The 22,490-nt window shown below is 44.9% G+C and overlaps 1 protein-coding gene and 1 pseudogene across 2 annotated transcripts in view; both read right to left on the reverse strand.

Moving 5' to 3' along the window:
• Positions 1–22,490, reverse strand: part of UST (uronyl 2-sulfotransferase) — a 292,877-nt gene that overhangs the window by 79,875 nt on the left and 190,512 nt on the right. The window lies entirely within an intron of this gene.
• LOC309810884 (serine/threonine-protein kinase 3-like) lies at positions 10,335–11,101 on the reverse strand (annotated as a pseudogene). Its single transcript has one exon. The product of its transcript is annotated as a serine/threonine-protein kinase 3-like (transcript).

Genomic DNA, 22,490 nt, shown 5'->3' on the forward strand with positions numbered 1-22,490 from the left:
TTATTACCCTACACACACTTTTTTTTTTAATATTTAAGTGTGAAATTTCTTCACAAAGTGGCCCTGTTTCTTTAGTTGCATTTCCATTGACTTAAATGTTCCTCCATCTAAATTACAAATGGAGAAGAGTAGAATTAATAAAGTAAAAACTCACTGATTACCCAAAAGCTCAGGAAAGTTTGTTATTTACCATATGAACCGGCAACTTATTAACTCTTGTATTTGAGGAAGAGATGTGAAGATTAGACAGAGCCTTCACCTCTCAAATGAGAATGGTCAATGGCCCTGGTTGGGCTTTGATGTCTCAGTTTTACAGGTCCCGTTTTGGAAGAGTAAACGTGGCTGCCTTAATTTAGTAAGTTATCTGTTAACCTGCAAAGACACGGGACAGAGTTGGAGACGCATAATCTGCATTTGCTGTTGTCAGAACAGATGCTTCTATTAACGCAGTCCAAGTTGTTTTCGGTTTATCTGAACGAGGATAAAGACCCATCACTTTTGTTTATCCATTATTTTGGTAAGGGTCTCATGGGTTACTTTTTTTCCCCTTAATGCCCTGGCCCTCTGTCATATCCGTCTGCAGTATTGGTAAAATGCTAATGCAGTTTGTAAAACGTAATGGAGACCCAGGTGTTGGATTTCTGCTGTGGCTTAGCTACTGCTTCACAGAGGGAAGGCCCTGAAATTTGACTTCACTATTCCACCTCGGTTCCTCCCTCCCTTCACTGTCCTAAATCCTTTTGCACCTTTTAAACTTTTTAACCAAGGTTTTTATTTGGGGGCACTTACTGAGGTCAAAGAACCCCACCTTCGTGAAGTTCCCACAAAGCCATAAATTGCTTCTTTAGAAGTCCAGAGGCTTCAAATGATAACAAGAACACTGTGAATTACGTGTTTCTTGTATTTTCAAAGCCTTTGAACATCTATTATCCCATTTTTACTGGCTGATGGAGGACTGATGAGGTTCCTACATTTCTAGAAGGGCCATTTCAGAGGAGCAGAAGTGGCTGTAAAGCTCACTCACTGGTGGTAAAGGGGTGTTGGAATGTGGGTGGGAGAGAGTGCAGGCTCTGAGCTGCGGACTGACAGGCCAGTCCTGGATTACCCGGAAGCAGGGCACTGTGGAGGAGGAACCAACCAGCTGCATCCTTGGAAACAGGCAGAGGTCTCCTTTGAAGAGTGGATTTGGCAATAGAAAGACTCGAGTTGCAGTGTTGAAGTGCAGAGGGCTGGGGCGTGGCTGGGAGGGGGCAGGGAGTATGGGACAGTGCATCACCTCACAGGTCTACACCTGCAGGTTAGAGACCAGAGAGGCCGCCTCCTCTGGCTTCCTGCCTGTCTTTCAATGCAGAACACCAGCCGAAATGAACGTCAGGAAGTTTAGGGTGTGGCTGTTTTTTAAATAAATGAAATTAACCAGGGAATTGACATCATGACGCAGGCTCTGCCTACCTGTCCAGTCTTGGGTTCCTGTTCCCGCCTCACCCTTTATGCCCCAGCAACCTTTGCTGTCTTTAGTTCCTCCTATGCAGCAAGCTGTTTCAAGTTATTCCCTCTCTGCCTGGCTGCCTTCTACTTATCCAGCAAGACTCAACTCGTGTCACCTCCTCCAGGAAGCCTCCTGGACATGACCTCCACAGCCGTCCACTGATGCTTGTAGATAATGCCCTGGTGTTAGGACCCAAGGGCTATGTGCCTGCCTCTCCCCTTAGACTGTATTTCTAAGAGCAAAGTCTATCTTGTTTCCCCAGCCCTTACCACTGCACGTGGCCCAGAGCAGACGCCCAGTGCCTGTTTGGCTGAACGATACACGTTTGAAAAATGAACACATACACGTGCGATGAAGATGAAGAGGGTTGAAGCAAGGAATAAAACTTGAACGTGGGGCTTCCCTGGTGGCGCAGTGGTTGAGAGTCCGCCTGCCGATGCAGGGGACACAGGTTCGTGCCCCGGGCCGGGAAGATCCCACATGCCGTGGAGCAGCTAGGCCCGTGAGCCATGGCCGCTGAGCCTGCGCATCCGGAGCCTGTGCTCCGCAATGGGAGAGGCCACAACAGTGAGAGGCCTGCGTACCGCAAAAAAACCCAAAACCCAAAAAACTTGAACGTGAGCTCCACAGCAATAGCAATTTGTGTCCTATTCCCTGATGGTCCCAAGTGCCAAGAAAAGGGCCTCTCTCTTACTTTTTATTTAAAAAGTATTTTAAAATACATTAATAAGGAAGAAACGTTTTTGGAAGTGGTGCAGAAGTGGTGATTTACAGATTCTTTTGCAATGTCAGAAGATTTCAAAGAGCTTTGCTTGAGGGCACGGGTTGCTGTCACGACAGATCTGCTTTTTCATCTGGAAGCAGGCTTCCTGGCATAAGCTTCTTCCTCAGCTGGTTCATGTGCACTAGAAATATTTTTAGTAGCTCTCATATTTTGCAGTTTGAAGTGACTCTGAAACCTGAGTCTTCTGACTCTCAGGGACACTTAGGGAACATTACTTTCTACGGTGGCCAAAGTCTCTGGGCTTCTTTTCATCCTAACCTTCCTTGGGTTGTTCTCTACAGATGCTGTGCTCTCAGATTCTGGAGCACATGACACGAGGCAGCATGCAAATTTTATTTCCCAGGCTGGAGAGTGCAGAGCTGGGAGGATAAACAATTTCACAATAAGCTGCCAGTGGCCAGGCAGGCAGGTAATTAATATATCCTCTGCTCCATGGGTGGGAGTAGGCAGGAAGCATATCAATTACATCACTGGGCTGTAATGGATGTTACAGTCCTCTTCAAAGGTCATCTTGAGGTTGAAACACACTTTCCAATAGTGTCTGTCTTTATAAATGTAAGATGCAGGAATTCATATGAGTAGTAACAGATATAACTATACCGAACCCAACATTTTACATAATTTCATAGGTTACCAGTCCCTAATCATCAGTAGAGGTATGTATGTATATCCGTGTTACCTTCGAAGGTAAATACTTATTCAGCAGGGGCAACTCTGGAGTCAGATGACCTGGATTCAGATCAGTGGCATACACGATCTACCACTGATCTGCCATCAGTGACATATCAGCGGTAAAGGTATAACCACCACCCTTCCTGAAAAAACAAAGACCTGATTTATAGCATTTGATGATTTCCATGGTGTGACTACGCCTACCATGGCCAAATTCAAGCCACCATCTTGATGTCAACTAAATAGCACAATTCCTGAAAATTTAACAGTTGCTCAGAGCCAGTCCAAGCCAGCTCCAGAGCACCATTGGTTGAAACCCAGGCTCTGCTTCTTACTAGTTGTGTAAACTTAAGCAAGTTACATAGCTTCTGTAGTCCTTAGTGTCTCAACTGTGAAATGGGCATAATAATATTTATCTTAGAGGGATGCTGTAAAGATTACATGAGATAATGTTTGTGTGGCAGGTATGAACCCCTCCTGCTGTCGGGAGAGTAACTGACCAATGGTCCGAGATGCTTTGCTCTGAATCTATCACCTCATTCCTGCTGAGGCCACGGGCTGCTCTAAGCCAAAGACTGGCAGGGAGGTTATAGCAGGCCCGTTCCTGCAAGCTGCAGGACTCCTCCGATGGATGACTTTGGCTTGAAGATTCCCCACTGGCTTGGCCAAAACTTTATTAGAGCTGCACTGCAGTCTGAGCTTCTGCCTACCCAATTCTCCTTCTCTGTTCTTCACGGGGGTCAGACCTACAGCACGTATGATGTCTTTTTCCAGTTCCCTTTTCCCTCACCAGCATTTCTCCCAGTAAATCTCTGCATGTCCAATCTCATCTTGGCTTCTGTGTCTCAGAGGAACTTAGCATGCTAATCATTTTAGACTGTGCATATAGCAAGTTCTCAATAAATATTTATTTTTTAAAAAAGAAGAGTGAGGGCTTCCCTGGTGGCAGAGTGGTTGAGAGTCCGCCTGCTGATGCAGGGGACACAGGTTCGTGCCCCGGTCCACGAAGATCCCACATGCCGCGGAGCGGCTGGGCCCGTGAGCCATGGCTGCTGAGCCTGCGCGTCCGGAGCCTGTGCTCCACAATGGGAGAGGCCACAACAGTGAGAGGCACGCGTAAAGCAAAAAAAAAGAAAAAAAAAAGAAGAGTGATATAGGATTCCCTTGCCCTTGAGGACCTACTTCTTCCCCTGGTAAGTGATCCTGAGACAGAACATCCTCTTTAGGAGAGACGATGACTATCAACCCAGGGGTGCCTCTGCCTACCTCACCAGGGCAATGCAGACCAATGCTTCCATCACTATCTCCATTTTTCTAGTTTTCTTTTGCTTGCCCCTCCTAGCCACTTCCAACAATGATGACCTATCCTCCCTTCTCGAAACGTTTTCCCTCTGATTCTGTGATGCCACATCTCTATGTTATCCTCTTCTTGGGACTGATGCTCTTGTTTCCCACTCCCCAAAGAGTGCTAAAAAATGGGTGACCCAAAGGCTCTTCATCCTCATCCTTGATCTCACCAAATGGCTTCAATTCAACGACCTTCAGCAAATAATCAGTGAGCGCCACCATTGTTCCAGACATGATCTCACCCCTCATGGAATATAGATATTGATATAGATGTAGATATATACAGATAGGTATATATCATTACCCTTTCTCTGGATACTGATCATTTCCAATTCTATATATCTAGCCCAGCCCTCTCTTCTGACTGCTGGATGTCTCCATTCACATGAGCATCTGAAACTCAGCATATCCAAAGCAGCACTTATCTTTCCCGCCCCTCTGGACCTGTATCCCCCACCTACAGTAGTACTCTCCATCGAATTGCTCCAACCAGAAACCCAGGATCTTCCTTAACTCCCCTCATCCTCCAGCTCCACATTCAATCACTCAAGGAGCAATGACTGATTCTCCCTCAGCCATGTGTCTTAATCTTTTCATGCCCATCAGTCTCCTCTACCATGCCAATTCTATTCCAGACCTAAATAGTTTATCTTGCCCTACTCCAAGCATCTTCCCCTCGCACAAGATTTCAAATGCAAATCCTGTCATGTCATGCCCCCCTCCCTGACCACAATTCGACCTGAGACTTTTCATTGTTTTCAGAATAAAGCCTCACATACTTATGATATATTTGCCCCTGCCCACCTTTCCATCTGCATAGCATACCCCTGGGCCCTGCCTTCTAAACTCCATCCATATAAGTTTTATAGTACCTGGGACTCTTGATTTATGTACATGCTGTTCCCACAGCCTGATCACCTCTTCCAGTCACTTATTTAATGTCTGTTTCCCTGACAGATGATACACTCCATGAAAGCTGGAACTACATCTGTGTTTTTCAGCACTGCATTCTCAGTATCTGCCAAAGCACTGGCTACAGAGTAGGTGCTGAATACTTGTTGAAAGAAAGAGAGAATGAATTAACCATATCAGAATATAAATAGTCCAAACATTTATGCACGAGACGTACATAACCTTGTGGATGGGTAGGTTCATTAAAAGATGCTGGTAACAAAATGCCAGACCTACCAGTTTTATTTATAATTAAAGAAAAGAACCCAGGAAGAAGAGTTTAACATTAAAAAAAAAAAGCTGTCAATTTCAGTCACTGAGAGGGTGTGAGTGAGCATGTGTAGGTGTGGGTGTGTGTGTCGGGGTGGTGACAGGGGGTCCACCATGGTGACTTGGTCATCTTGAGATGACTGTGTCCTCCTTTTCTGCACAAGCATGAAACTGAACTAGGCCGTCAAAATAAGTAGACTGGTGAGCAATAGACTGGAAAAGTTTAGGAGATGGCCATCACTTCCGGGCTTTATAATTTTGTTCCAGAACTTAACATACACCCTTTTCAGACTTTCCTGTATTTCACAAATTTGTTCATGACATTCTATTTCTAAATTCACTTTCTCTGATAAATATCTGATTTAGCTTAGCCTTTACAGTCAACAACATCATAATGAGGGCAACTCCATGTGGTATTTCCAACCTTCACGCTCCAGTCCTAACTCCTTAAATGAGTGGATGAGATGAGATAACCTCTATGTTTCTTTCTTTTCTTTTTTTTTTAAAAATTTATTTATTTATTTATTTATTTATGGCTGTGTTGGGTCTTTGTTGTGGTGTGCGGGCTCTTCATTGCAGTGGCTTCTCTTGTTGCGGAGCACGGGCTTTAGGCACATGGGCTTCAGTAGTTGCAGCACATGGGCTCAGTAGTTGTGGCTCACGGGCTTAGTTGCTCCACGGCATGTGGGATCTTCCCAGACCAGGGCTCGAACCCGTGTCCGCTGCATTGGCAGGCGGATTCTTAACCACTGTGCCATCAGGGAAGCCCTCTATGTTTCTTTTCTGCCTTGAAAAGTACTATGATTAATTAAGGTCTGTTTATTTTTTCCCTCCCTTTTCTCAACTCTCTGGGACCCCATGTTAAAAGGGCCCTGATGACAAATCCTATTCTTACATTTGCCTTCCTCCTTGCTAATCTTTTTGCTTCCTTCTTTGTTTGTAGCCTCTTCTAATTTACCAATGATGGTGTGATCATAAGTCAAGGGCCTACCCAGTATGATACCATTCCAATAGACCCTGGTAAAGATACTTAATTGCTTCTTGCCACAATTTTGTTATTTGCAAAATGGGACTAATAAGGCTATCTTGGAGAACAGCACACTTTTGGAAGACTGTAGACTTAATGAGAAGCTTTGAATTTCTCAGAAGAAAAGCCTTTTGAAAACTTGGTGTTAATTCAGCCCTTGATGTAAAATCATTTATTTTGAGTGAATTTTAAAATTCGCAATGCTAAATGTGGCTTTGCAAATAAATTAAATACAGATTTTGCTCTGCAGAAGCCTGACTTCCACTAATAACATTTAGAGAGGATTACTTGAGGTATCTTTTAGCCAAAATATTAAAATTGATACTGGATGAAAAGTAGAAACCAAAGTAGTCTTCAGGAACAGGGTATGAAGCAAATAATGCCCTTCTCCAGGTTAGAAGAACTTTTTCACGAAGAAGAAACACTTTAAAAATTAAATTTTGTTGGATTATCAATAACATTTTATTTACTTATAAATAAGCAAGTGCTAGAGACCTCAAGTTTAAAAGCACTATTTGCTAAGGCAGCTAAACCTAGCAAAAGTGTTTCTTTTTGCTTTTGATAGTAAAATATTAGTGTAATTAAATTGGTGTAACTTAATTTCATCAGCTATAATAGAGAGCTGAACTCCAAGACCTGCCGTGCCCTGGGAAGTACCTTTAGGTCCGTAGAGAAAACAACTAACTCAGCTGATAACAACTAAGCATCCATTTTATCCAGAAAAAAAAAAATTCAGCTAATCATCAGTCATGGCCTAGAGGCAACTGAGAGACCTGTACATAAAATACAGATGTGCACATTTATATGAATGGAAAAACTTGAGAAGGATACACTGACATGGTCATATATTTATCAAACTGTGAATCAATCCAATATTCATTTAGTCATTTATTCAACAAATAATCTTTGAGCACTTACTATGTGTCAGATCCTGTTTCTTTATTTTTTAAAAAAACTTTTTTTAGGTGCTGGAGAAATGCTGGTGAGTAAGGCTGTTAAGTTCCCTGCACATATGCAGTAAATCCTATTAAGTCCTTCCTACATGATGGGCTCCAGGGAAGCAATAAATGGGATGTATACAAAGCAGGGAAGATGATACGTGACCAAAAGCAGATGGAATACTTGACAGTCAGGCTGAGAAAGGACTAAGGAAACAAGCTGAGAGTCACACAGGATGAAAAGAGGCAGTTCAGCATGGTGGTTAGGGACATGGCCTCTGAAGCCAGACTGCCGGAGTCTGAATACTAGTTTCATCACTTCATGGATGTAACTTAACTCTGGGCAAGTTGCTTAACCTTCCTGAGCAACAGGCTCATCATTAAATTGAGATCATGATAACATAATAATAATCTCATAAGATTGTGTTACGAGGATCAAGTTAAGTATTCAGGTACTAAGGAACAGCGACCCAGAGGTTGGGATCAAGAGAGAATGGTGATGAGATTTTGAAGGATGGATAGGCTATGGATGGAGAGAGAAACGAGAAGAAGACTTTCCAGCTTAGCGTAGCAACATAAGGAAAAGAACGGATATGGGAAGGAGCCTGTTCTCAAGAGAGAATTTGAGAAGCTTGGTTCAATTAGCATTTATTTGGGAAAGCAGTAAGTCAAGGCTGGCAGGATAGGTCCAGATTATTGAGAGTCTTGAAAGCCGCAGAAAGGACTTGAGAATTCATCCCAGAAGGCAGGACGCACCAAGCTTCTTGAGCAAGGAATTAAATGACAGGACATAAGTGCTGCTTTGGAAAACGAATCTGGCAGCACTATACAGGGTGAAAGAGCGAGAAAGTGGCTGAATCAGAGGAGATTAGTTAGGAGGCTGTTCCAGCGCTGAAAAACATTAACGACAGTGCTAACGGCAGTGGCAATGGAGAGAGGGTGAGCGATGCGGAGAGACATTCTAAACAAAATAAAAAGGGTTTCAGTGCAGACTGGACTGAATGGATGAAGGAGAAGAACTTTCCAAAAAATATCAGGGTAGTGGTATATTGATGACGTATGTATATTATTCAAATGTTTTCAATTGCAGAGTGATCGGATTGAACAAACATAGAATAGGCAAGATGCAGGAAACTGCCTTCACAGGATGCCCACGGAAGACTGAACATGAGAACCCGATGAAAATGCAGAGCTAAGGTATTAATGGAAAGAAAGAAATACTGTGTGACAGGAGGAGCCCACCTGTGAAGGGCCAGAAAGAGAACCCACCATTCAAAGTAAAGGATGAATTACTCAGGCTTTCACATCCGGGGTTTGCACACAAAGGTAAAAGGCATATACTAATGTATGATATTAGTGATCTGAATGTAATGAGGGGAGCAGCTGGAAGTGACCAAGTGAAAGTCTCAGATGCATATTACGTCAGAACAATTCAAGTGAGGGGTTTTATTTGCTGACTTCAACTTAGTTTCCACAAGTAAAGGAGAAATAATACTTATCCGGCGAACGGGCTGATCACACAGGGCTAAGAGTGAGCACAGTGGGAGATGCGGTGTCACTCAAGGTCTCCCACGGTGCTTCTCAAGTCCATCTAAAACTTAATGTTTGCTGGGGATGTATGTGGGGGGAGGGAGAGCTGAACAAGCTGATTTTAAAGTTTCTATAGAAAAATCAACAAAGACAAAAGAGCTAGAACAGTTAGGGGAAAAGATGAGTGAGAAGAGATTAGAGCCTACCAGATAATAAAATATTTAGTATATAATAGTTATTGTATAGTGCATTAATTGTATTGATGATATTATTGTCTATTATATAATAAAATGTATATTATGTGATGATATATTAGTTTACACACAAGAGCACACACACACACACACACACACACACATATATATGTAATAGTGTTCTACTATACCTAAAGACACAGATCAATGGAATAACATAAAAAGTCAAAGGCGACACTTTAGTGTGAAAAAATAAATTATATGGTAAAGGTGACAGTTTAGTGTGAAAAAATAAATTATTCTGTAAAGGTTGTTGAGATAATTTGTTAACCATCTGGGGAAAAAAAGATATTGGATTCATATGTTACACCTGACAGCAGGATGGATCAAAGATTTTATATTAGACAACAGGAATTACAACAAAAACTCCGGAAGACACCATGGAGAATTTTTTTAATAGCTTCAGAGCGAAGAAGGTCTTTGTAAGTGTAACACACAACTTAGAAGCAGCATTTCACATCCTGACATTTAATTCCTTGCTCAAGATGCTTGGTGAGTCCTGCCTTCTATGATGAATTTTCAAGTCCTTTCTGCAGCTTTTAATACTCTCAGTAATCTGGTCCTGTCCTGCCAGCTTTGACTTACTGCTTTCCTAAATAAATACGTGTTAATCAAACCATGCTTCTCATATCCTGTTTCCAAAACTGGCTCATTCTCACTTGCATTTTTCCTATACTCTTCATTGGTTAACCTATCCTTTTTCTCTTGGTTTGTGAAGCTTCTTTTCATTGAAGTTTTTTACTGAGATAATTGTAGATTCACATGCGGTTGTGATGCTTTTTGGTTAAATATTATGATAATATATATTTTTAAATAAATTTATTTATTTATTTAATTTTGGCTGTGTTGGGTCTTCGTTGCCGTGCGCGGGCTTTCTCTAGTTGCAGCGAGCGGGGGCTACTCTTCGTTGCAGTGCGCGGGCTTCTCACTGTTGTGGCTTCTCTTGTTGCGAAGCACGGGCTCTAGGCACATGGGCTCAGCAGTTGTGGCGCACGGGCTTAGATGCTCCACGGCATGTGGGATCTTCCTGGACCAGGGAGCGAACCCGTGCCCGCTGCATTGGAGCAGATTCTCAACCACTGCGCCACCTGGGAAGCCCGAAGTCAAAGTCTCCTTCTTGAGGAACTTCCCCGTTATCAGGAAAAACATTTTTGGACATAGGGAAGGGTTCATGCATATTCTGATTACAGTTTTCATGACTCTTATTCTTGAAGTCCTGTTTATCCAAGTAATCCATGAAAGATGGTCTTTGTACTTGTGGTGAAGTTGCATTTCTTTTCATAGTTCCATCTTCTTCCTCATCCTCACTGTTTATAACCATGGTCCCCAAGTCAGACTCTAACATTGTGCTGTTATGTTCAGTCACGGTCTGGGTCCCTTCACTCATCGTGCTTGTGGGCCTCATGGTGCCCACGCTTTCCGAGCTAGTCTTCACCATGGTGTGGGAATACAGCTCATCTTCATCCGAATTTTCTTCTTCCTCTTCCAATTCTCGCTCTATTCTTCATGTCTTTTAGCCTTGATTTCCATAGCTTCTGTGATCAAGTCTCTTAAAATTGATACAGGTTTTGCATTCCTGATAAAAGGGTGCTGTAAAAGTTGTGTTGCAGTAGCTCTCTGCTCAGGATTCTTCACCAGGCACTTTTTAACAAAATTGGTGAAATCATCAGAACAAAGTTCTGGCTTCCTGAATGTTGGTGGTGGGTTTGTGGGAATCAAAAAAATAGCCTGGGGGTCCGGCAACAGGAGGAGGAATTCCCAGAGAATCAGACTTTGAAGGCTAGCAGGATTTGACGGCAGGACTTCGACAGGACTGGGGGAAACAGAGACTCCACTCATGAAGGGCACACACAGGGTAATGTGCACATCGGGACACAGGTGGAAGGAGCAGTGACTCCGTAGGAGACTGAGCCAGGCCTCCCTGTTGGTGTTGGAGGGTATCTTGCAGAGGCGGGGGGTGGCTGTGGCTCACTGCCGGGACAAGGACACTGCCAGCAGAAGTTCTGGGAAATATTCCTTGGCGTGAGCCCTCCCGGAGTCCGCCATTAGCACCACCAAAGAGCCTGCATGCTCCAGTGCTGGGTCGCCTCAGGCCAAACAACCCTAAATATTATGATAATATTATAACAATATCGATAGCTGACATTACACCTAGGGAACAGAAAGACACAGAAGAGTTTTAAGCAGGAGAAGGACAATGTCAGATTTGCACACTAGATGCTATGACTGTGGGTTGGAAGATGAACTGGAGCCAGGCTGACTGGCTATGAGGCTTTTGCAGATATCTGGGTAGAACATGAGGAGGGCTTTGTTGATGACCCCGATGGGGAATGATCTGAGAGACGTCAAGGAGGAAGAAGCGACAGTCTTGGCAGCTGGACTGGACACTCTTGTGCCCTGCCTCCCGTCCTCTTGGCCACTTTTTCTCTAGCCATTGCTGCAGCCACGAGATTCACGCAGAAGTAACCTGAGAGCAACCTCGCTTTCTGTTCCCAGTGCTACACCCAGAGGAACGCACATGGCCCCCCTGTGTGCACAGCCCAGATGTGCGGGGAGTTAAGGCTTCATGAGGTGAACTTGACAACAAACGATGAAAGCAGTGGGTAAATGCTTTCTGCTTTCCTCAGTCAGAAACATTCTAGGGCAAATTATACCCTGTCCTCCCACAGTGCTGGCAGGCTTGAGCCTTGGTTTCCACGGGAGTGACCAATGTCAGGACACGCCCTTGTGTTGACCTTCCCTCCTTCCCTCTCTCTCCAGTCCCCCACTCCTAGTCCCTGGGATCACTGTCAAATTCTAAAACCCTTCATCCAAACCCTTGCCTCAGGCTCTGCTTTCAGGGGGATTCCAGGTTAAGCTGGTGACTGACTGCATAGGGGTTGGGGGGTTGGGGAAAGAAAGCAGGCAGGGATGACTCCAGAGTCTCTTGTATGGGTGACTGAACCGATAGGGGTATCACTCACTATTAATGGAATACAGGAGGAGATGGGTTTCTTTGTGTGCAGTGGAGGCAGAGAGTAGGAACAGATGCTCATCTTGCCATAGCTATTCCCATCACAATGCCTGACGCTTTGCAGGTGTTCAAAATATACTGAAGTTGTAAGTGGAGAGAAGAGGCAAACATTGGTGCTTGGTCCACATTTGTATCTATTATTAAGTATGTACTGAAAGTTGGGCTGGATGTTGGCCAGGTGGCTGTGAAGGGTGGTGGGATTAAAAGAGGAGATCATGTCCTATCATCTGAGAGAATTATATTTTAGTTAAACATATAAGACATATACAAATGTGAAATAATTTGAAGGATTTTAGAAGCAATATATATTAACAAGTAAAAAATATATATTATTTATATTAGCATGTAAAAAATAAATATAATTCACACCAAGTAATAATTACCTGGAGAAATAAAGATTAGCAGTAATCAAGGTTGGCTGAGGTTAATCTTATTGTCTTGGTTTATTTTTTATTTTTTTGGCCATGCCGTATGGCTTGAGGGATCTCATTTCCCCAACCAGGGATTGAGCCCAGGCCGCAGCAGTGAAAGCCCCTAACCACTAGGCCACAAGGGAACTCCCTATTGTCTTGGTTTAGATCACTTTTCTTAATCTCATAGGGTTTTTATTTATTAATAGTGGTCAGATATGGAATGCCATAATTATAGTGAGATTTCATCGTCAACAAAGTTTCCTCTGTCTCTTATTGAACTTGACAACTTTCTTTTATGCATCTGCTGCTTCTTTTGACAAGTCTCATCCAAGAGTTTAGTTTATTTCAAAAACTGGCAGTGAGTGTTTAAAACTCTGCAGAGTGGTGAAGGGGCAGCCACCTCACTATAAAAGTCATACCAGGGGCCTACTTGGTGGCTCAGTGGTTAAGAATCCGCCTGCCAATGCAGGGGACATGGGTTCGAGCCCTGGTCCGGGAAGACCCCACATGCCGCGGAGCAGCTAAGCCCGTGCACCACAACTACTGAGCCTGCACTCTAGAGCCCTCGAGCCACAGCTACTGAGCCCACGTGTCACAACTACTGAGGCCCGTGCGCCTAGAGCCCGTGCTCGGCAACAAGAGAAGCCACTGCAAAGAGAAGCCTGTGCACCGCAACAAAGAGTAGCCCCCACTTGCCACAACTAGAGAAAGCCTGAGCACAGGAATGAAGACCCAACACAGGCAAAAATAAAAACAAATAAATAAATAAATTTTAAAAAACCTTCCCCTTTAAAAAAAAAAGTCATAGCAGTATAACCTTCCTCTTCAATGCAAAAAAAAAAAATGAGTATAGAAACATTTAGCTACATGTTGATACAATTCCATTGTGTTTTTAGTTTGTAATATGAAATGCAGAGCCATTTTTAAAAAGCTTCATTTGACTTGAAATAGAGTAGGCTTTGGTTAAAATTCTTTCATTTAATCATGAATGAAGATTCATGTCATGTCAGGGAAGAGTCTCCTGACATGGTGCCATATCCCTCTGCTTAGTTTCTATCCTCCCTGTAGTCGAAAGTATTCAGCCTTGTCCTTCAATTTCCAGCCATTAGAGGGCAAGGCTGCTGCAGCTAACAGATTCTAAGACTTGTTTTGGGAGAGCCTGAGTGAAGCAAGCATTTTTCCAATTACACACTATCTAATTCAATTTACAGTTATTAGAAAAACTGCCAGTTATTTCATGTTAATTTTGACATTTTCATAAGTACTTGAAATTAGAATTCAAGCTGAGATTCCAATAAATCTCTTAGATGTTTTACACTTACTTTTCCTGTCTTTAGACTTCACGAAATATTTTTAAGAACACGTTTGGAGGTCGTTCTGCCTTTGGGGAATTTATGCTGTGTATGTAAAACAGTTGGGCAGTGAAAAAATATTACAATTTGGCAAAGCAAATTGAGGAAAACTACAGAGGTGTGCCAGGTTCTGGAAAACAAGTGTAGGATATGAAATGCAAAATTTTAACACAGAAAAATCGAGCCATTAGTTTTTTACTTTATATAAAACTTCACCGCATAACTTCTTTGAATAGCAAGCTCCCTGGCTGCACTTAAAAAACATTATTTTAAAGAACATTTCCTGACTGCATTTAAAGTGTAGTTCTATTCATCCATGTCTTTAAATTTAGCATTTATTGTATTTTATGAACTGGCCTGCATTTAAAGAGTGACGCACATCTCTTTGGAAAAATGGCATTGGATTCTAAATGCCTCATCGGCCAAATAAGAAGATGTCTTCATGCTAAAATATTTTATTCATCAAAGTACTTACTCTCTGTTTTATTGCCAAAAGCACGCTTCCTAAAGTGAGATCTTAAATGTACAGTATAATATAATCTTTGGTTTCCCACTTCAGCTTAAAAGAAAGCCTGACTTAAGACCTACACAGAGTATTCATAAATACAACAAATCTTACACTATACCATCAAACTCTTTTAATGACATTTATTTGCACACGCCAACTAAAAGTCTAACAAATAAAAAAATTCCTGAGGGGAAGGCAAATAGAGCGTTTCCAAATGTGCAGAGGATATAGAAAGTAAGCTTCTAGAAGATATTCGGGAGGTATATCTCTCAGTAAAAATAGCTCCTGCTAATACAGACAAGAATGGATGTGTTGTTATTTCTCAGTAGTTCTCAGCCTTAGCTACATGTTGGCCTCACTTCTGGCTTTTAAAAAGTCCCAAAGCCCAGCCTGCACCCCTGACCAATTAAACCAGAATATTTGGGTGTGGGACCCAGGCATTGGTAGTTTTAAAAGCCTCCCAGGTGATTCCAATGAGCGGCCAGGCTGAGAACCACCACCTTCATAAATCTGGGCCATCTGTCCCAGCTGGGGTGCAGGGCTGAGCCCCCAGCAAGGAGGCAGCTGCAGCTGGTCACTGACTCACAGTGAGACGTGGGGGTCCGGAGCTCAGCTGACAGGTGGCCAGCGCGATGCACCTGGCTGCGCTCTGGCAGCTTGGATTTGATGCTCCTGATGGGACCTTCCATTGAGAAAGCAGGTCAGGCAAAGCTGACTTGGCAGCCTCCTCGGGGACATCTGGAGAATCGCTTCTCAGTCCCAAAGCTCCTTGCCTCCCTAAACCCTCTGCTCCAGCCAAGCTGGGTGGCTGACCACAGCGCAAGCCTCGGGCTCTCAGGCTTTTACACCAACGCTCTGCTGCTGCGGTCCTCCTGACCCTCACCCCTGCCTGAATCTGCATCCGTCCCCAGAGACTGAGCGCCCACCTCGTCCAGGAAGCCTCCCGCAAAGATCTCACCTCTCACTGATGTTTCTTCTCCTGAATTCTCCGGTGTCTGCATCATTCTTTTGCTAATGAAACGTGTCCCAGCCAATGACAACTCCTCAAGTTTGGGTCTTCTGTTGACAGCCAGGCAGTTAGCAACTGGAAGGGCAGTGAGGTGCCCCCCCCACCCACTGTAAATGCTCCCCCATCACCGCCCCTGCCCCTAGAGCTGCTCATCACACACGATCCTCGCTCCATAAATACCTGCTCCTTGATTGTTTATCTCCCCCTTGATCACTGCAGTGGCCTCAGATTAACTGGAGCCCTTTTCTACTCTATATTGAAGCTAAAGTAATTGTTTTCCAAAATGTAAGTTTTAGGATCCATGTAAACATGCTCCCCCATCCCCAGCCCTGCTTTAAATCCCTTAGTGTCTCCCAGGCCTCTTGAACAAGCCCTGGGAGGTTCTGTGGGGCCCGACCCCTGCCTGCCCACACTGTGGGGTTCAGCTCTCCCTCCCTCCCTCAGCTCACCTCACTCTGGCCTCCCTGCTTCTTTGCTCCCTTCTGCCACAGGACCTTTACATGTGCTGTTCCCAGTGTCTGGATATTTTTCCTTCTCCTCTTTCCCTTCACATCTCAGTTCAACCATCACTTCTCTGACTTCTAGACTTGCCAACTACCCCATTCTATGCCTGGACAGTGGCACATCTCTCTGTGTTGTAAAATGTGATGCAGTTACTATTTCACATGAATCTGTGTGGTTTGGGGATTAATACCTGTTTCCCTCTCAGGACTCTGAGCTCTGTGAGGACAGACACAGAGGGGTCTATTTTTGCTCAGCGTTTTATTTCCAGTTCTTATTATTGTGCTCGTCACACAGAATACTAAATCAATATTTATTGAATGAATAAATGAATGATAAATGCATAAATGGATGGATGAATAAGTCACCCATAGGAGTAAAAGTAAAATGTATGACTGGAGCCTTGGTTTTGCAGACCAGAGACAAGAAAGCCATAGTTTGGTGCCACTGCATGGCAGCACGCCACAGTGGAAAGCCAGATGTGGGCTCCCCACCGGTGGCTGGGACAAGCCAAGTTTCAAAATGCCTGTCATGCTCACAGCCCCTCCACAGTCCCCTCAGTCCCCACAGTCCTAGGTGACACTGTGGTGGGCAGGATAATAGACCCCAAAGATGTCTACATCCTTAATCCCTGGGACCTGTGAATATGGGACCTTATACAGCAAACAGGATTCTGCAGATGTGATTAACGTTAGAGTCCTTGAGATGGGGAGATGATTCTAGATTATCTGGACGGGCCCAGTCGATTCACAGAAATCTTTAAAAGTGGAGAACCCTTCTCAGCTGGTTAGAGAAATGAGATGGAAGAAGGAGGAGGAGAGGACTTCCCTGGTGGCGCAGTGGTTTAGAATCCACCTGCCAATGCAGGGGACACGGGTTCGATCCCTGGTCTGGGAAGATCCCACATGCCATGGAGCAACTAAGCCTGTGTGCCACAACTAGTGAGCCTGCGCTCTACAGCCGTGAGCCACAGCTACTGAGCCCGCGAGCCACAACTACTGAAGCCCGCGAGCCACAACTACTGAAGCCCATGTGCCTAGAGCCCATGCTCCTCAACTGCATTGAGAAGTTCATGCACTGCAATGAAGAGTAGCCCCTACTCACCACAACTAGAGAAAGCCCACGTGCAGCAACGAAGACCCAACACAGCCAAAAATAAATAAATAAATTAATTAAATTTTTTTTAAAAAAAGAAGAAGAACGGGGAGAAACGTCAAGCTTGGGAGGTACTCAACCCACCACCATACTTGGAAGATGGGAGGGAGGGAGCCATGGTTTAAGGAGCGTAGATGCCTCTAGAGAATGAGAATGGCACACATCTGACCACCAGCAAGAAAATGGGATCTCAGTCTACAATCACAGGACATGGGAGTCTCAACCACTCAAATGAACAGGGAAATGGGTCTTCCCCTCAAGCCTTCAAAAAGGAATCAGCTTTGGAGACTTCCCTGGTGGTCCAGGGGTTAAGAATCCCCCTTCCAATGCAGGGCTTCAGGTTTGATCCCTGGTCGGGGAGCTAAGATTCCACTATGCCTCGTGGCCAAAAACCCAAAACAAAAAAACAGAAGCAGTATTGTAACAAATTCAATAAAGACTTTAAAAAATGGTCCACATTAAAAAAAATCTTAAAAAAAAATCAGCTTTGCCAACACCTTGAGTCTAGCCCAGTGGAACTGGTGTCAGACTGCTGACCTACAGAACTGGAAGATTAGAAATGTCGGTAGTTTAACCCACTATGTGTGTGGTAAATTGCCACAGCAGTCATGGGAAATGAACACAAACACTATACCTGGAGGTGACTCCATCTCGTCCCATCTGTCTGACCATGCCCTTGAACACAGCACGGATGAGACTTGTCCCAGGGGCAGCCAAACATGACCTATGGCTGGTCAGAGTGACCAAGTGGACGAACAAGTCACTCTTAGAAGCCTGAATGTGAGCTACAGAGGAACACCAGGAAGCATCCGTCGTGGGAGCAGAGAGGAGAGCACAGCAAGCGGCTGAAGTGTGTCAAGAACTGGGGAACAGGGAGAAGGGAACCCCTGGGCTGACCGGGTGCCCACATGACCCGGTCGCTGGACCCGGCTCCCGTTCTGAACCACTTCTAGTTTTCCCGCAGGGAGGCTGAGTTGCACTCTGCTCTTTGCTCGTCCCATGCGGCCTGGCTCTGCGTGGCATCTCCTGGTCTTTGCTGGAAGTTGTGGCCCTTCTGTCCTCATTACTAGATACATCCCAATGATAACTCTTACTTTTCTCTTCCCCTGAGGCAACCGGAGTGGACCTGAACTCCTTGTAACTAAGGCAGCCTCACACACTTCCTCATGTTCAAGGTTTGGTCTTATCCACTTAGCCTCTTGGAGTTGCCTTCCTAGTCTACACAGTAAGTCCCCTACATACGAACCTTCAAGTTGTGAACCTTCAAAGATGCGAACGTACGTTCGCAGGTCCAATCAGGTAAGTTAGTTCATGTGTCTGGCGTACACTGTCACGTGTGTGCATCCTCTACAAGTGGTTGTGCTTTTCTGTACTTTACTGGACAGTACTGTATAGAATACAGTGGGACAGGATCTTTATTTCAAGTCCAGGATGTCTGGAAGCAAGCGTAAAAGCAGTGGTGAGGTAGCTGCTACTACTGTACGTTTCAAGGTACTGTACTGTAAGATTAAAAATGTTTTCTTTATTTTTTGTGTTTGTTTTTTACGTATTACTTGTGTGAAAAGTATTATAAACCTATTACAATACAGTACTATATAGCCGATTGTGTCAGCTGGGTACCTAGGCTAACCTTGTTGGACTTACGAACAAATTGGGCTATGAGTGCGCTCTTGGGATGGAACTCGTTCGTATGTAGGGGTCTTACTGTAAAAAGGGGTTGAAGTGGGGGTGCTAATACCTACACCAGAGGATGCCCTGGGGATGAATGTGCTAATATGGGGACAGCCCGCTGACTGCATCAAGCCACACACTTGGCTGTGTGTGTGGTTATTCGGTGACATCTCAGGTGGTGGCTGGTGGCGTTCTGCTCTCCCCTCACAAAGGCTCCAAGCTCACGGCTCTCTCATGACCCCTCCTTTCCCCCAAAATCCTTTCGTTGTTTTCTTCTCGCCTCGTGCCTCTCCTCCTTCTATGCCCATCAACTTCTCTGTCCCAAGCTCCCAGGGATACTCCCTGTATCGCTAAAGTGCAGAACTGGTCTTTGGTTCTAAAAACACCTGCGACCCCTGCTTTCAACATACTTCAGGACAAATGGACGTCAAAGACATCTCTCTCCGGGGGGGCTCCTTTGTCCTCTGCATGGCTCACAGCATGTCAGAGCCTGCCGGCCCCGCGCACCTCTCCCCACCACCCCTCGGGGGTCAGAACTTGCCGCTTCGGTGACTTTACAACCGCGTGCCTACACCAGCTTAAGTTTCCAAGTAAATAAACATGGGACAAATGGGTGCCAGCAGGCTAGGATCAAAACGTGTCTCCAGCTGTTGGGAACACAAAGAGAAGCTGTTTCCTTAGAAACGGATTCCCAGGAGAAGGGGTCTAGTGGGGCTATCTGAGATCTCAGCAGAAGCTACATGGACCTGACGGTTCAGGACACGGCCCAGAGTGGCCTGAGCCACAAGAGAACAGCAGCCCCTGCTGGCTCCCCAGAGGAGAGACGCTCCCTGGATCTATAGAAAAAAATGGTCTCGTGGAGCCACTGATAGAGCCAGGGGTGTGAAAGCATCAATGCTGAAACATGTTTTGTAAAGTTTTAGCTTTCAAAGCACCTCTGTATAGAATGTTCAATTTATTTTCTCAAGAAGCCTGTGATACAGGCAAGGTAATATGTTCCCATTGTACAGATGAGAAGAGTAAGGTTCGCAAAGGCTAAATCACTGGCTGAGTCACCCAGCTAGGGCAGCCGAGAGCGCAACCTAAGTACACCATGTCCTGGGCTGTTAGGTCAGCCTGCAATCTTAAGCCAAATTTGAACTAGTTGGAGACAAAGAACTTTCTTACCTTCAAAGATTTGGAAAACAGAGATATTTACTGAAATACGTAAAAAGCAGATGATCCAAATCCCTTATTCGTTTTCTTCCTTTAAGAAAAATGATGCTTTAGGGATGAAGGCACAGCCTAAGATTTCATTCCCAGGACAGCCTCAGCCAGTCAGGACAGAGTGGAAATTTCCAGAAATGAGTATTTCATACATACACTTCCAAAGCTAAAGGATGCTCAGAGTCCAAAGCTTTCAAGCAGATTAAAATGCATAGCTTTCTGAAAATCTTTGCTGACGCTGGCCAATGTTCAGGCTTCTCCAGAATCCAAATGGGCCAACATGATTTACTGAATTCTTTATGAATTAAGAAGCTGTAAATTACCATCTTCTTTTTTCAAACATGCATTACTTTCCACGCTTTATAGCCAAGATGAATAAACAGTATCACAGAGGCAGTTTTCTCCCTGGGAAAATGCCCTCCTCTCTCTTCCTGCTCTTCAAATGGAGGATCACCTAGTGAAGGATGGTCTGGTGAAGTTGCAGTTAAGTTTGGGTAAGGAGCCCAAGCTGGTATTATTTGGAGTTTGAAAGTGCTAAGTGCTGTCTCTGCAGAATATTTTACCATGAAACTTTCTCAGGCCAGGTTTTAGGCAAACAGCAAGCACAAATCACACGCATGTAACTGACAGAGTAGAAATGGCAGGTGACTGGAAACTCAGGGACTGGAAAAGGGAGTGGCTCCGGCGGGAATGAGATTCCCCCCCCCCTTGCTTGTAAATCACAACAGTTGCTCTTCATGACCAGACATTCATTCTCATTAATTGCATTCTGGGTGCCAGGTATTTCCCTGCCCTGGAAATAACGCAGCCTGAACTCCAGCTGGAGAAGAGACTCAAGTGCTGGAACGTGTCAAAGTGTGCCTGGGCTCAGATCTACCCCACCTCCTGAGTCGAAAACCAAAAAAGGACGCAGCTACATCTGCACTCTGGCTCTGGACAAAGAGAAATGAGCCTAAGAGAACTGCCTTTTCACAGCGTGGCTGCTATAAGTTGAATTTGTATCCGTTCTAGCAATAATTTATTGTAAAATTATTTCCTGATAAATACAAGTGAAGATTGGTTTGGGAAGAAACAGAAACTTTTAGAAAAATCTAATTGTTTCCAGAAAATATGGAAAACAGCTATAAGATGCTTGGGTGTTTGAAAAAAATTGTTATAACAGCTATGTCTTTGTAAAGATGTGTCAGACAAAATGATTTTGCTCAAAAAGCATGGAACTCAGCCCAGTCCCCTTCTCCCTTTACCATTCAGGAAGTCAAACATAAGGTCCAAGTGATCCAGCAACACAGTGGAGTCAGGACAGCCTCTACACCTGGCAGGACCCCTAATCCATCACTAGACCCAGGCCCTGTTCCTACATCTGTGAAATGAGAGGTTCCTCATGCCTGACCTCCAGGGACCCTGCGGATCCTACGATCCCTGCGCCCTTTTCCATTTTCTTCCCAACCACCCGGCATCAGAGATGATAATATTTCAGCCCCAGAGGCCCCGGCCCTCTCTCAGCTGTATGCTAAGCAGCTCTGCAAGGCTCACGGCCAGGAGCGGAGCTGCCTGATTTTTGGCAACTGGATAAAGCAAGTGGCTTCGGAGTGCTGAGATCTGGAATCATGTGGGGACATCAGTGGACCCGTTTCGGGCCACCCCCGCGTGACTCTGTGTGTGTGTAGCGAGCAGGGAGAGGCCTCGCCGCGAGGTCCCCCGAGGGGGTGGCCTTCCCTGCTTGCCCCTCTGGTGCGGGGTCACCCTGCGTGCATCCCCTTTTGGGCCCTCACCCCCAGGCGAGGCCTCACTCAGGGGACCAGGTCTCCTCACAGCTGCCCTGCACCCCTGCGAGACACAAACAACACCCTTTTTTGAGTGAAACAACTGACCACCCAGGCTTGCCAAAATGAGGACAGGCTCTGAAAGGGGGCAGTTTTATTTCAAGGGTCTGATGGGACCAAGGAGATGGAATGAAAAGTTTCAGCTATTAAAAAAAAAGGCTGTAGACTGTCTTCTTCCAAATAAACAAACCATCCTTTGAACAAGAAAACAGCCCTGCTAACGGGGTCAGGCTGGAGCTGGATCATAAAGGAGTCACGTGTCCCTGGGGCCGCTCTCCACTCCTGCTCCCCTGATTTCTCCCTCTGCTGCTTTTGGGAGCCCAGTGCTCTCCTGCTGGGGTCTTGCCAAGGAATGAGCTGAGCTCATCTGACACTGGCCCTTCCCAGGACACAGTGCTTTACATTTGGAACGGGGGCCCCTGCAAATCTCTAAGGGTAGAATTCCAGGCAGGGAAATTTCCCCGGAATCTCTCATATCACAGCATAAAGGCTCTGCAAAAATATAAGAGTTGCCTCCATTACCAACTTTCAACATTTTATGGGCTTTAAAAAAAAAGACTAAACCATGAGTTTTTTC

Source organism: Mesoplodon mirus (assembly GCF_964341445.2).
Source record: "Mesoplodon mirus genome assembly, chromosome: 10".
Classification (NCBI taxonomy): Eukaryota; Metazoa; Chordata; class Mammalia; order Artiodactyla; family Ziphiidae; genus Mesoplodon; species Mesoplodon mirus.